The 16,173-nt window shown below is 38.7% G+C and overlaps 1 protein-coding gene across 6 annotated transcripts in view; it reads right to left on the bottom strand.

Annotated features, from left to right (window-relative positions):
- Positions 1–2,421, bottom strand: part of PTPRD (protein tyrosine phosphatase receptor type D) — a 353,935-nt gene extending 351,514 nt beyond the window's left edge. For all 6 annotated transcript variants that reach the window (XM_090132663.1, XM_090132658.1, XM_090132659.1 and 3 more), the window contains exon 1: positions 1,811–2,421. The gene's annotated coding sequence lies outside the window, so the exon portion shown is untranslated. The remainder of the gene's footprint in view (positions 1–1,810) is intronic.
- Between the last annotated feature and the right edge of the window lie 13,752 nt (positions 2,422–16,173).

Below are 16,173 nucleotides of genomic sequence, written 5' to 3'. Positions count from 1 at the left end.
TTCATTCCCTTCAAAATTCCATGCTAATACATCTACAGCTCTTAATGATTTTGACTGGGCAAAATTGGACAACTGAACTTATTAAACTGACCAGCAGTAAATTTTGCACATTAAAAAACAAACAAACAAACAAACAAACAAACAAACCAGCAATAGCAGATTTCATGAAGCTGATTTTTAGAGAAACTATCCAAAAAATTGCCATCTGAAGTAAAATGCAAGTACATATGATTATGCCTAGGAGAGGGGAGAATCTTTTCTTCTTCAGAGTTGCACTGTTTAAGAATTCTAGGAGCTTTGTGTGCTTCCAACCAAGCAGAAAGTCATATCATATGCTATACATTTTTACACCAAATAAGAAAGTATTATAACATTATAACATTAGAAAGCACCAACAGATACCAGAGAATGGACAAATACTTTATGTACTATACCTTTTCCTATCTCTGCAACAAAATTTACAATAAGCCTCCCTATTATTCACATAAGGTGAAAGCAATCTCTGAAAGTCTAAGACAATAATCGTAACTCCCTATAATACATTCTAAGTTTATGACAATATGGGTTTTATGAGAAAAGCTCATCTCTGTAGACAGGAAACTCTAAAGCAGTATGTACAGACTCATCTCAAAGACAGCAGTTTAAGATGACAACTGAAGGAGCATGTAAATGCAAAACCCTAGCTGCTCTGTGTAAATGAACTGACCCTTTTACATATGTCAGAACTGGGAACACAAAAAACTATCATCCCCGTGAAGAAACTATCGTGCCTCTGCGAGGCAATAGCTGGGCAAAAGCTGGGCAAAAGAATAACATACGCATGACAATAGTCTGAAGAAGTAGCAGGAGCAGGCACTCAAAAGCTGTACATGCAAGGGTAAGTGGCGACAGCTTAAACAAAAAATTCTGTGAGGGAGGGAGGGAAGAGGGGAGGGGGGAGAGAGAAAACGTGAAAAAAAAAAAGAATTCAGTGAAAGGAAACAACTGTTTTGTTGCCGGTCTGGGAAAGCCTGCTCGCAGCAGAAGTCCTCATAGAGGGAGCTGGTAAGTTTTCTGAACAAATCTTCGAGCCCGTACATCAACGCTAAGAACGCTGTTTTCAACCCGATGTGTTCTCTTATAAGTGGTTTCGGGCGAGTAAACAAAGAAATTAAAAGCCTAACCAGTGCAAAGCTTTGCATCCCCGTGCCTCCCTGCTCCGCCGAGACAGGAGGAGGAGGAGGAGGAGGAGAAGGGAGCTCTCCTCGAACCGCAGCCAGGAGCCCCTCACGGCCTCTCGCCCCACGCGCCCGTCGCTACGGCAGACGCCTGGCCTCAGATCCCTCCTGCACCCTCCCTACTTCGCGCTGATTAAATGCAATAATTCATAATTCTCCCTTCAAAGCAAACGGCCGAAGCGTAATTAATGTAGACCTCCCCGTCTCCCCCCCCCCACACACACACCCTCTGCCTGGGCAGAGTGGCAGTTCAGTGGAAATGTCGACTCTGATCAATCACTTGCCCTCATCCTACCCCCACCCCCCGCCGCACACCACAACTCTCCTCGTTTCCTGAGCAGGCCTCGTTGCTGGGCTGGATCCCACTGGAGAGCAGAGGAGAGAAGAGGAAAGAGGGCTGGCAGCTGCCTGGGGGGAGCCCCGGGGCAGCCGGGGTAGAGCCGTGCGCGAGGCACACGTGTGCCGCGCTGCACATCCGCACACACACACGCACACATATAATCTTTAAACGCGCTGGCACGCACAAACGCGCCGAAAGAGGTGGCCGCGATGGAGCGGCAGCGGAGAAAATGGGTCAGGAGAGGAGCGGTTACCTGGTCATGCTGGCTCCCCGGTCCCAGCGGCAGCCAGCGCCGCTGCCTGCCCGCCCTCCACCGCCGCCGCTTCCCGCCGCCACCTCCTCCTGCTGCTCACACTCGTCTCCGAAGGCGCCCAATTTAATCCAAGCTCCGCAACAGCAGCAGCTACGAGTGGAGCCGCCGGCCGCTGCTGCCGTCACGGGTGTGAGTCTCACACTCTGGCGCTGAGGAGTAGGAGAGAGTCAACGAGAGTCCGAAAATCCAGCATCCAGCAGAGCCAGGTCTCCGCCTGCCTCTTCTTCGAGCGCCCCCTCTCCTTTCCTCTCCTCCGCTTCGCTCTTTTTTTTCTCCTTCTTCCTGCGGCGGTGGCTGCTGCTGCTGCTCCCGGGCGCGCTCTCTGTTCCCGAGCCGCTGCTCCGTTTCCCCTCCTCCTCCTTCTTCTCCTCCTCCTCCTCCTTCTCCTCCTCCTCCTCCCCCCTCTCTCTCCTTCTTCCTTCCCCCTTCGCCTTTTTTTCCTTTCTTTCTTCCTTCTTCTCTCTTTCAGCAGATCATTTGCCTACAAATAGCAGCGAGGTCGCCCACCGAGGCTCCAACTCTACCGGCCCTCCTCCGGGAGAAGAAAAAAAAAAAAAAAAAAAAAAAAAAAGTGCTGTGCAAACAAAATCAAGGGGGGATGGCGCGGGGCGTACAAAAATACTGGGGAACCTTCCTCGAGAGCCACGGCACCGGCAGCCCCTCCCTGCCCGCCCACTCCTCCGAGGGAGCACGGGGGCAGCGGGGCAAGCGGTGCGGCGAACGCGCTGCTGGAGATGGCACTCTCTTCCTCTCACTGTTTTGTGCGCGGTATGTTGTTGGTGGTTGGTTGTTGTTTGTTTTTAATCCTCTTAGGCTGTGTGGATCGCAGGATATGTATGGCCTCGAGTGTTGGGAAAAGCTTGTTGCCGACCTCTGGCAGAGTGAGTGAGGGAACGAGCGACGCAACGAGCTCTGCCTGGATGGAACAGCAGCAGCCAGCGCCCAGTCCGGCCTGCCCCGCCAGCTGGAGGGGCACGCGAACCCAACGCTGAAAGAATACATGCACACGCACACACACACACGCACTCCACGCACGCACACGCGGGGGGAGGTGGAGAGGGAGGGTGACGTCACTCCGCTCCGGCCCGGGGCGCATCCCGGCGGGCAGCGGGCGGGGCAGGGCTGGGCCGCGCTGCTTCTCTCTGTCCGGACCCGCCGACTTCGGCAAGTCGTGATGCTCGTCGTCTCCCTCCCTCAAAACTTCCCTCGGTAAGTGGATTTCGCAGAAATTGAAGTATTTCTTCAGCGGGACAACTGTTTTACGCGCGACTGAAGAAATGCTTGGGGCTACCGGTTCGAGGAGGTTGTTAGGAGGGATGTTACGAGGCGGTATTGGTGCATGCGGTCGCGGTTGTACTTGGCAGCTCTCAGAATTTCTCCCCAAGGAATGGTCAGATTTCGTGCCCGGGGAGCTCCGAGCTGAGCTGAGAAAAAGTCTTCACTTTTCATGTCCCATCTCATCGAACTCTTGCAAAAAAAGAAAGAGTGTATAGGAACCAGATGCAAACAGCAGGATTTTGATGAGAAAGTCTTTTGGAATACTGCACTGTTAGCAAATAAGCCTCTTCAGAAGCCCAGAGCACGTATCTTCCGTGCATCAGATCCTCTCGTGTAAAAGGGTAGTAAGGTGTCAGGATGAGCACAGTAAAAGCACTTGTCAGTCAGAGCAGCAGCAGAAGTCCCTTAAGATAGATGGCACATAACTGAGCATTCTGACTTCATGGTTGTGCAATGATGGGTGCATATTTTCCAGGCTGTTGCTTCTGTCCTGGAACCAGACTTGCCAGTGCAGCTGTGAAGCCCCTGACTCCAAAGTCAGCCATGGAGATCCACGCAAACTTTGTGGCAGACAGTGGCTACTTTTCTGAAGAGGAAAGGGTACTTTCTATCATACAATGATATTTTATGTCCATCAGAAGGTAGTACTGCCATAGCGAAATCTGTTTCTGACAAAAGCCAAGATTAAATAATGTTCCCTTTCAGTCCTATAAATCTGTCTCCTTTTGGCACTTGCAGATACAGAATTAACAGTAGTACCCCTCATAATTTTACTCTTAAAGGACCACTAGCCTTTTCCAGATAATCTTCCAGAAAGCTGAATGACTTTGTATGAAAACAACTTTGTTTGAAAAAGTAAACATGAGATGTAGCATTGATAACTAGTTTTTATCTTGTCAAAAAAAGAGCTATTTAATGAAAGATGAAGTTTTCAACTAGCAGCTTCAAAGTAAAGCAAGCAAAAAAATTCAAAATGTTATTTTATCTTCATTGAAAGTAGTTAAAGAAAGCAAAAATTCTCACCTTTGCTCCCTTGATTCCAGTGACTGCAAGAGTTGTTATGTGTTTTGAAATAGCAATACTAAATAGGTATTTCAGGTTTTAATGTCATGTCCCAGCAGTTTTTATCACTATTCTTAGCTGTTTTAGTACTCTTCAAGCTGTGATCCTCGCGTGATATTGAATAATCAAGCAATAAAACCATGCGTTTTATATTTTTCATGTGGTATCACAATGTGGATGTGAGTTTTGGGACTACATTTAGCTTTCCATTATCTTAGTGTTACTCTTTCTCCTGTTCAGTAAGCAACACTGTATGCATCAGGAACAAATGTATTTCAACCTATGTAGTAATAAGCAAATGTAGTAAATATTATTTATAAGATTTCCAGATTTTGTAGTGATGCCAAATAAATTATAATAATAATATTTAAAAAAGAAAAAAAAAGAAAAACTGAAAACAACCCAAATTTATTATTAAAAACAAACAAACAAACAAACATGAAGGTGTGATGTATTTAATATTTAGTGTGTATCATGCCTTGGCATTATCAGTGATTTTATACTTAGGATAATAGTGCACTCCTATACATACCTGTGTGTGTGTGTATTATATATATATATAATATACACACACACACACATACAGGTAAATCATATATATATATATATATATATATATGTATATATATATGTATATGTATATGTATATATGTATATATGTATATGATTCGACAATACACTTTTTTTTTTTTTTTTTCATTATCAGAGGAAACATAACATCAAGGAGCATAATTAATCCATTACAAACTGCATATTAAAGTGTATTCTTTTTCTTTAAATATATATATAAAAATTCAAACACAGCCTTCTACTGGTTTCTATTTTTTTTTCCAAGATTGCATCAGTACGTTACTGTGGGGTTGGTATGGCACTGACTTGGGAAAGCATAAAACATTTATACATTTTATTGACTTTGAAATGTTTTTTGTAAGATGCTGAACGATCTCTAAGATGGTAATTAAATTAGGTTTGTAGATTTTTATCTTTATTTTTTTGGGGAGGGGGGGAGAGAGAAGGAAGGAAGCACCTTTTACGTCACCTGAAACATATCACATATTCTTTCTGACTTTTTATAAAAAACATCTTTCTCTCATCATTCCAAGTTAATTATTGAAATCCTATTCACCGGCTCGTGCATCTACTATCAATGTCTTCACTGAGGCTGTATACTAGAAGCATAATTTATATTTTGAAGTGTGGATTTATAATTTAAAAGACAGCAGAGGAGAAGAACAAATTGGTGGCTTTCCTTCAGCTCATCAGAATGCCTATTTGTGATCATACCCTGGTGACTTCTGTCATAACTTTTAAAATATAACTCAGAGGACCAGCCGTATTGCCTCATTTCTCAGTCTCATGAATTCCATTTGTTAAATTGTACTCTATTAATAGTTTGCAGTACTATGTTCTTCTTGGCTGTTCTGCCTTGGATTGTATCTCTGGTTAAAGGTATCCCACTAAGCTCTTGAGCACAGTAAGATGCTCCTTTAACAACTGGAACCAGTGGACCAGTGGACATGAGATCATGAGATTACTATACTGCATGATCAAGAAGTGGGGGAATGTTTTTTTAAAAAAAAAAAAAAAAAAAAAAATTACTTTCTACATTATTCTCTCTCTCTCTCTCTCTTTTTTTTTTTTTTTTTTTTTATGTGCTATGGTATGCATTATGGTAGTTCTATTGTTATTACAGTTATTTATGACTAATATATGAAAAGATGTCAGATGAACTCTAACAGATGATACATCCCAAAACAACACTGATGCATCTGTTATAGACTGGCTTACAAAGTGACTGCAATAAACTTTCCTGAGTTATTATTGCACTCATACTTGAAAACCTGCATTTGTAATCCAGCGATAAGGTGAACTAGTATTATTAAAGATAGTAAGAAGTTCTAGATAAGTAAACATGTGTTGTCTACATGCAAAAACATATTTAAGTAACACTGAGTACACATCTTTTAAATGCTGATTTAGTATGTCAGTAACCTTAGCACACATCCTTAGTACTTGTCTTTGTTTTGTAGACCTTTGTGATTCATTTGACTTTCTTAAGTGAGGAAAGTTGAGTAGGAAGAAGAAGGCCCTCTTAGTGTAATTATTAGTGACAGTTTTTGAACGTTTGCTATTGTGTTCTGCTGCCTTAAAGAAATGAGGCTTTATATACTTATATGATCTACCTGGAAAGTTTTAAATTCATTTCAGAGATAGACTCTAGTCTCAAATCCTGCTATATATATATATATATATTCTTTCCTGTGGAAATTAGGATTTGTTAGGCAGAGAAGATTCACCTCCCCTCTGGAAAGGGGAGCAAGTAAAAGTCAACTATTTACTCCACCACAGTGGTTAGCCAGTAAGGTGGTCTGTACTTGGTCCTGTAAGATGGTCTATACTTGGTTGTACTTGGTGTCTTTGCTCTGCAAAGCCCGTCACCACTACTTGCTGTACCACAGACCCCAACCCTCTTGGAAAGAAGTTAAGTTAGCAGTGAAAGGTGTGAAATAAGGGCAGTAGAACCAGGTGGGGAAGTACATAAATACAAAGTAATCAGGCTTGATTGTTTCTACTGCTGGGGCGGGGGAAGAGAAGAGAGATAGAGAAAAAGAAAAAGAAAATAATCATCATCATAATAACAACAATAAAAACTTGTATTACCTCCTTGTGCTATATATATATATATATATATATATATATTTACCAAAAAGATCTGGAGGCCTAGAAAACTAGTAATTAATTGCATAGATCATGAAGATCTGTAGGGACTTGGAGGTGATGAAGCAGGATGAGCATTATCAAAGTGCACTAGAGTGTTTGCTACAAACTGAAAATAAACAGCAGCATATGTAGTGAAAGTTGTAAATAGGATTTGTGGATAGAGGAGACAGCTTTGTCTTTTACTGCTAGAGTATTTGGGGTATTTTAGATGTAGTGAGAACTCTGCTAACAATTTTAAAAGAATGTACTTAGAGTACAGAACACAATCTGGTGCTATTTTTCTTAAAAATATCATTCATGTATATGTAATGCATGTACGCACACAGGTGCAGGAGGCTTGCTTCAAGATTTGTGTTCCATTTGAACACAGTATAATAGATAGGTGTTCATTTTGTTGTTTGTTTATTTGTTTGTTTTTCTTATTTTCCCTTTATTTTCTTCTTGTTTCAAAATGTAGCCTTCACGGGAAAAAAGTAGTCCTAGCTTATTATGACAGCAGCAAAGAACTAAATGAGAAATGCATGATATTTTCTGTTAGAAAAGGAAAATGGGATCCAATGAAGGAAACAGTAGATAAACGACAGCTAGCCAGTTCACACCTTTGACTACAATCAGAGTCAGCATACATCAGCTAGTGTATTAATATTATATGACTGCTTTCATGATCTAGGGAAAAAAAAGACACCATTTTGTACCCATAAATCAGAGAATATAGTCTTTATGAAACTACTTGGTGTAAGTCCTGATAGTAAGTGATTGAATTCATGTACTTTAAAACTCAGGAATAAAAGGAAGTTACTAACCAATTTACACAACTAAAAAATTGTGTTATTCTTTTATTTGAATGCTGCCTTCTCACTTTTAAGAAAACTAACTTTTGTTTAGTTTATATTGACTCCTCTATATAAAAGTTTCTGAGAATAGTTCGTATAAAACAGAGAATCTCTAACAAGTTGATCTAAGTGAAGCCTCATGAATCAAAACATTCCCTCCTGCCAAATGTTAAGGAGATTCAGATCACAGCATTGCATGTGGCAACGCTGTGCCTCCTGATAGAGGGAGGAGTGGAAGTCTTAGTTTACTTTCCAGCTTTGATCCATTGCTTCTCGACTATAGAAGTGTTACACAATTAATCTCCTCAGTCATCTGAGAGATGGAGTGTATCTCCATACCTCTCATGTTACCTCCCCTTCTCTACTAAGACAAGCACTAATAGGAAGATACAGACTCGCCTAGGAGAGTTGCATCTTTACAGAATATTGCAGGATAGAATGGGGAAATGGAAAGGAAGAATGTAAGATGAAATCTTTCTTTGCATGTCTCTCCATAAGGTTACTTGCAATTAAAATCGTGATGTCGTCATTGCTGTGAGTCTATAAATATTTCATGAACAACATGCTAAGTTTCTAGAGAACTAAAATAAGATTTCTCTGAAATGATCTTTGTAGTACCCTCTTCAACCTGCTTCAGGATGTCTAAGTTTAATTCTTTTTTGTTGAACCAAATTGATTCATACAGATTCAGATTATTATTTTTCCCCAGAACATAACTCCCAAGAGCTTCAGATAATATGTTTCCTAGTAAAAACAGAGAAAATTTTATGTGACTTGATTATCAGTATTTGGCTGGGCAGAGTTTCAGCCCAATGTTCAGCCAACAAGTGTCTAAATTGAAAAAAAAAAAAAAAAAAAAAAAAAAGTCAGAGTTGCCTAGAGAAGCTTGTCCACAGACACATCCAGATGGCTTTTGAAGATCTCCAAGAAGGGGATTTCACAGCCATTCTGGATAACCTGTGCCAGAGATCCATCACTCACACAGTGAATAAATGCTTCTTGATGTTTAGATGGAACATCTTATGTATCAGTTTGTACCCACTGCCTCTCATACTAACATTGAATACCACTGTCCTGCCCTGTCCTATCATCAACGACTTCACACAAAACTAAATTATTCTCTCATTTCTAAATGTGATTTCTTCAGAAGTACTGGTAAGTTTATTAGTAGGTCAGTCCTGATAAAAAGCCCTGAAGTCTTTACTACAAAGTGTTAGCCTAGCATTTTTCATGACCAATGCATTCACATTATTTTCAATTTAAAATATTGTGAATTCTTTAAATTTGATTTCAGAAGGAATATATCAACAGGATCAGGAGTGACCTACATAAACATAAATTCCACTGAAAAAGAATATGTATGTTTTACTTGTAATGACTCTTACTATAACACTTTTATATTATTTTAGTTTGTTTTCTTTCCTCCCATCCAATAATCATGGAACACATGCATGCATTCTCTTACAGACTGTAGTGTATAAACTATGCACTAGCACATCCTTACATCCTTTTAAGGAAGACTGTATATTGGGCAGAACAAGAGTTGTTAAGACCATATGATCCAAACAAAACTTCTCACCATGCAACACTTTCTAATAATTCTCATTCTCAGCAATTCAATTAAAACAGAAATTATGACATTGAGAATAATCTATGTTTTAGCCAAAGAAGTTATTCATGAAAAAGGAATGGAAAGATTAAATCTATTGTATTGACTCCAGATTATTAGCAGGCTTGAATGCCAAGTCCTTTATGCTTTCGTATGGAAGGGCAGTTTTCCATATTAAACTAGTCCTGTGAGGGAAATCATGTATTAGTCATAGTTTTCCAGTCAAACTTATTTTTCAACAAAGGAAATAAATTTCCAAAGTTCTTTTATAAAACTGATATTAATTATAAACTTCAGTAGTTGTTTGTCTGTCTGTTTGTTTTTAGGATGTAAATATAGTTCAGTGAGCTCCATGTAATCCTTTTGTAAAGGCCCAAACTAGCGCAAACATGAATGGTGTAAATCAAATCCAAAGGAATTCTAAGAATTTCCTGGTTTTGGTTTTTGTTTGTTTGTTTGTTTTTGGGTTTTTTTGTTTGTTTGTTTTTTGCTTTTTTGTTTTTTTTTCCTCCAGGTTTCTTTTTTCATTAAGATGGAAAATGTACTTCTATTCTGATATAAAGTACAAAAAACGGACAATAAATTTCAACTCCAGTATTTATGGTGTGATAGAAACATTGTTTTTAATCTCATGTAGGTTCTGAATATTCAGGATACAATTCTGATATTAAAAAAAAAAAAAAAAAAAATAGAAGACAAAGAAAGAGACTATTCCTTCTCCAGACTTACTTCCAATTTCCTCTTGTTCATTTGAGTCCTCAAACTCTTCTTTGGTTCTGCAACACTGTTCAGTTAGCCACCAGTTTCTTCTCCTTCTCTCATTCTCTTACAACAACTGACATACAATATCTTATTAGAATTACCTACTTTTTATGTCTTCCAATAGATCCTTTGTCTATCAAGTAGCTATACATGCTTATCTGTTTTAGATCTGTTTCTCAAATTTCAGATTTTCTTTTGTGTTCCATGGGCTCAGCTTAGCTTTTCAGTAATTTCTTCTTTTCCAGGTTTATCTTATTCTCTCTTCCCCAAGACAGCTCCACCACCAGCCTCAGTGCCTCCCAGATCCTTTGAACTTTCATCCAAGAAGTACTTTACTTTCTTTATGTTACTTACATGTTTAACTGGGGAAAAGGGGAAGGAGATAAGATTACCTAAGATGCATTCTTTTCTGAGATCATAAACAGGCCAGCTTAGCATTGAAAAGGCTATAAAGAAGCACAGCTTCATTCAGAACCTGTAGGTATTGAGGCAGGCAGCAGTTCTGAATGTAGAATCTGTCGCTGCGTATTTCTTCTTGATAGGGCATTTAGTGGCTAAATGGTTCATTGGCTATGCATTGTCCCGTGTAATTCTGCCTAGATCCAACTCATTTTGCTCCTGGTCTCAGAAAAAGATCTCATATTTATATCCCTAATATGTAAGAGCTATTTTTCTTCAAGATTTTGAGAAGATGGAGCATCATGGGATGGGTAAATACCTGTCTTAGCTAGTTGTGATTAAGAAATTGGTCACAAACATAATGCCATATTGAGTGCCATTAGAACAGTTGTGAAAAGTATACATTGTCCCCTCAAGAACAGCAATGGTTTTAAGATCTGAAAGTTCTGGATTCACATATCACTTTTCACATAATAAATGTGGCAAAACGCAGTTTTAATATAATGATAGAGATGTCTTCCCATAATTACACTCAGCACACTCAACAATATACTCAATAGCATCAGTAAGATCTGCATCAGTAGAATTTGCTACAAAAAGATAAATAATTACCTCATCTTGTCACATAAATTCTTGAACATTTTCCTTTAGTGTTTCCCTGCTTCTCTTTCCCCCCACTCTCCTTTCTCTAAGGTAATTTCAAAAAAGAATCCAAATAGGGGTAGAGTCAATCACAAAATAGTCTGTCCCACATAGTGATTTTCTGGACACAGAAAAGTGGAAGATATACGAATATTATTTTGTGTATGATTTCACTAAGAAGAAACTGGGAGACTGTATCTAGTTTCAGCAAATATAAAACTACTTCTTCCAGTGGGTTTTGGGTTTTTTGTTTGTTTGTTTTCATTTTGTTTTGCAGTAATATTCAAAGGTAAATTTGTATCACAGCACTCAATGTACAAAGTTCTTATTTAATTTGCCGTCATCACTACCTGTCTCACATATTTGGAGATTTTATTTTCATCTTGGTTATTGTATTGTATATATTATTTGCATATTTGTTAAATAAAAAACTGTAGTGTAGTAGCTCTTTTGATTTGCCAGACTAAATTCAAATTATGCATGATCGTAAAATAAAATGATATAAATTCTTTCATTAGCAGCAGGTTTCTTAGATAAAAATCAAGCTTTCCTTTCTGCTCTTTAAATTCATCCCAAGCTCTGCATGCACTCAAAGTTTTAAGTTCTTCTATAAATCCAATATATTCAAAAGAAGCACTATGAACTTAAGATCTTAAAATTATATCCCACAACTTGTCCTCAAAGATTTGAAATCTCTCTGTGTTTAGAAAACTTTATTTCATGTGATTTTTGGCCATTAAAGCAAACAGTCTAACAATATCATTGTTTTAAAAGAAAGTCAAACCTCTGACTTTTCCTTTAAGGTTTTAATCTGCTCCAAACCTTATCACTTTATCATAAAAATCCTTTTTATTTTTATATCACTTTTAACTTCTTATTTCAGGAACTATGCTTATTTTCCATAAACAAACAAACAAACAACAAAATCCATCTACAAAGGCCTGCCATTTTAAAACTGAAATGAAAGTTAAAACGATTTCCATTTTGACAAGAAATAACTAGGAATTTATTTATTATATTATTAACTGCTGGTTGTATATATTGATGCATTTATTGAAATAGAACTTCCTTATATTTATATATTATAATAAAAAGTTCATATTCAAGAATTGGGAAAAGTTTTTGGATTCAAGAAATCCTAGTCTAAAAGCTAAGAAAAAATTTTAAAAAGTGATCCTATGTCTTCTTTTTCATAATTGTTTCTTCAAACTGCAGCCAAAAGTGACAGAATACGATTTTTTTAAAATATGTAACATTAAAAAAAATCCTTAAATAAATTACAATATAATCACTTTAAATAATTTATTGATGAACACTACCTCACATGTTTCCTGTAAATAAAAGAATTTGCTTTTTTGTAGGATGGTGAGAATGGGACCTATCAAGTTCTCTTTTCAGTGTAGCAAAAACACGTTAACTCATAAATAAAATAAAATTAAACAAAAGCAAATAAAGAAACAAAATCATCAAACCATTAGAAAAGAAAGAAGAACCTATGAAGAAAAACAAACAAACAAACAAACAAACAAACAAACAAAAATACATCCTGTGACTTTAAACTTCTGGATATTTTCTTTCTGACTTGAAAAAAAAAAAAAAAAAAAAGAACTTGATATGCTATTAATAGATATTGTGTCAATATATCTGAATTGACATTATGTTTCAGATACTGCACTCATTCTACCTGTATCAATAAAATTTCAAAACTTAGAGATCGTGTCGAATTTATCATCTGTGTTCCATGGACTGATGACACATGCCTAAGGCATTATGGGTAAAAGACAAGCCTAAAAGTAGATAAAATAGTGAAGTAGAGTAAATTTCTAAATATAGAGTAAAACTGGAATCCTAAAGCATAACACAATCTAGTTTGTCATATCTGTTCAAGCATTACTTTACTTTGTTCATTTTTTCCTAAGTGGAACAGTTCTCTTCCTAGTGGGAGGAAATGTCTTCCTTAACATGAAGTTTTGACCAGGTCAAGCTAATAAAAAAAAAATCTTTTTTTTTTTTTTTTTTTTTCCTCACACTGTCATTTGACAGTGTAATGTCTTTGTCCAAGAACAGATTACCTATGACTTTCTATTTCTTTGCCATCTACTTACTGCTAGACTGTTAAATAATAGAGAAACAGTGGAAAACTGCATTTTATGACATCTTAACTACTTCCATTTAAGTGTGTATATTTATGTGTGCACTTTGTGGTTTTTTTTTTCTTACAATTAAGAATTGTCATTTAAAAATAAACAAAACAATGTGTTATGCATTTTGATATTTACAAGAATCAATGAGTCCATGTGTGGTAGAACCAAAAATGTGTCAAATTAACCTATCTCTCTCTTGCTGTATTTACAGGGTTCAAATTATTTTTGAGATAAAGTCATTGTAGTCTGAATTTCAGTCTTACATTTATTGACAAACCTGAAAGTTATATTAAGCTTATAATGAATGTCAGATAAACCAGCCTCTGCAAAAAAAGAACATTTGAAGAATCTTGTGGGGATAAGAGACATTCTGGACATGATTTTTTATCTCACTCTAATAATGTACATATCAGCAAAATGTAGCAATTTTTAAAAAAATTTGGAGGGATTCAAAACTAATTAAAAAAAAAAAATTTCTTTTTTTTTTTTTTACTGATTGTAATGGAATGATGAAATAAATGGCATAAAAATGTATAGGTGTTGTAGATAAAAATTGCTCAGAAAATAATGTACTTAACAGTGTCCTCTAATACATAAAGAAAGATTTAAACCACATTAAAATAATTTGTTTAATAACTAGTTGTCACGGAGTTTTATCATAAAATCATGACGCTAGTCTTGGCAACTAATTTTGAAAAACTACATATTACTATTCACAAAAGCACTTTGAAGAGAGCCCTGTTAAACTTATGTATTGGCCTTCTGGTTACTAATTTGCTGCTTCTTGTAGTCTATGCTAAAGTAATTTTCATACAAGCATATGGAGTTATTTTAAAACTTAGCAACAAAAAAAAGTAAACAAAACTTCCTGATATCTTATTTCCTGAGTATCCTTCCACTTTTCTTCGTTTTGTCATTCTATCTGAAATATTGTTGGATGGGAAGCTGGGGTGATTCTGAGTAAATCTATTGATCAAATTTTGATTTTGTAAATTAAAATAGATATTGTTGAATGCATTGACCACATTTCACAGGTAGTTACTTTAAAAATAGATGTTGGTTGCCTCTTTTAATGGGGCAAATAAATTTAATAAACTCCATAGTAAGTACTGACAGCATATAAACATCCATATGAGAGTTGGGGTTGTTCAGTCTGGAGAAGAGAAGGCTCCAGGGGACCTTATAGCAGCTTTACAGTACCTGAAGAGGACCAGCAGGAAAGATAAGGAGAGACAGAATCACAGAATCACAGAATCACAGAATGGCCAGTGTTGGAAGGGACCTCAAGGATCATGAATCTCCAACCCCGCTGCCACAGGCAGGGCCACCAACCTCCTCATTTAATGCTAGACCAGGCTGCCCACCCAATCCGGCCTTGAACACTTCCAGGGACGGGGCATCCACAACCTCTCTGGGCAGCCTGTTCCAGTACCTCACCACTCTCTCCGTAAAGAATTTCCCCCTGACATCCAACCTAAATCTCCCCTCCCTCAACTTAAAACCATTTCCTCTCATCCTGCAGTTATCTACCCTTTCAAAGTCTTGATTTCCCTCCCCTCTATAGGCTCCGTTTAGGTATTGAAATGCTGTGATGAGGTCACCCCGTAGCCTTCTTTTCTCCAGGCTGAACAAGCCCAGCTCCTTCAGCCTGTCCTCATCAGGTTCACCCGGGCCCACCTTTCTAGCTTCTCGAAGTCCCTCTGAATGGCATCTCCTCCTTCAACCGTGTCGACCGCACCACTCAGCTTGGCATCATCAGCAAACTTGCTGAAGGTGCACTCGACTGCATCATCAATGTCATTGATAAAGATGTTAAAGAGCACCGGTCCCAAGACAGACCCCTGGGGGACACCGCTCGTTACTGGTCTTCACCTGGACATAGAGCCATTGATGACCACCCTCTGTCTGCGGCCTTCCAACCAGTTTCTTATCCATCGAGTGGTCCACCCATCAAATCCACATTCTTCCAATTTGGAGGTAAGGATGTGGTGGGGGACCATGTCAAAAGCCTTGCTCAAGTCCAGGTAAATGACATTGGTTGCCTTCCCCTTGTCACGCCATCATAAAACACCACCAGACTGGTCAAGCATGACCTTCTCCTGGTGAAGCCGTGCTGGCTGTCACAAATCACATGCCCTTTCCTCATGTGATCAAGCATGTCATCCAGGAGGATCTGTTCCATGATCTTCCCAGGCACAGATGTGAGACTCATCGGCCTGTAGTTCCCGGGGTCCTCCTTGCTGCCTTTCTTGTAAATGGGAGTGACGTGACCCTTCCTCCAGTCATCTTTACAGCCATGACTTTTCAAATATAATGGAGAGCGGCTCAGCAACCACTTCAGCCAGTTTCTTCAGAACCCTGGGATGCACGCCATCCGGTTCATAGATTTGTATACATTCAGTCTCATGAGGCGGTCTCGGACCTGCTCTGTCCTCACAGTGGGGGGGATTTACTACCCCGGCTCCCACCCAGAGGTTTAGGGATGCAAGGCTCAGGGACTGTAATCTTGGCTGCCAGTGAAGACAGAGGCAAAGAACTCATTCAGTACCTCAGCCTTCTCTTCATCCATGGAAGCCAGTTCTCCTTTTACATTTACCAAACGAGATACACTTGCTTTGGCCTGTCTCTTCTGGCCAATGTACCTGTAGAAAGTCTTCCTACTGTTTTTCACATCCCTTGCCAAGTTCAGTTCTGCCTATGCCTTGGTTTTCCTCATCCCACATGTGCAAGTCTGGACAGCATCCCTGTATTCTTCCCAGGTGACATACCCTTGTTTCCAAAGCTTGTACGCACCTTTCTTCACCCTCAGCGTGCCCAGCAGGTCCTTACCGAGCCACGCCAGCTTCCTATCTC

The sequence above is a fragment of the Phasianus colchicus genome, chromosome Z, assembly GCF_987193195.1.
Source record: "Phasianus colchicus chromosome Z, bPhaCol1.hap1.1, whole genome shotgun sequence".
Taxonomy (NCBI): domain Eukaryota; kingdom Metazoa; phylum Chordata; class Aves; order Galliformes; family Phasianidae; genus Phasianus; species Phasianus colchicus.
This window is presented reverse-complemented; position numbering and strand designations above follow the sequence as displayed.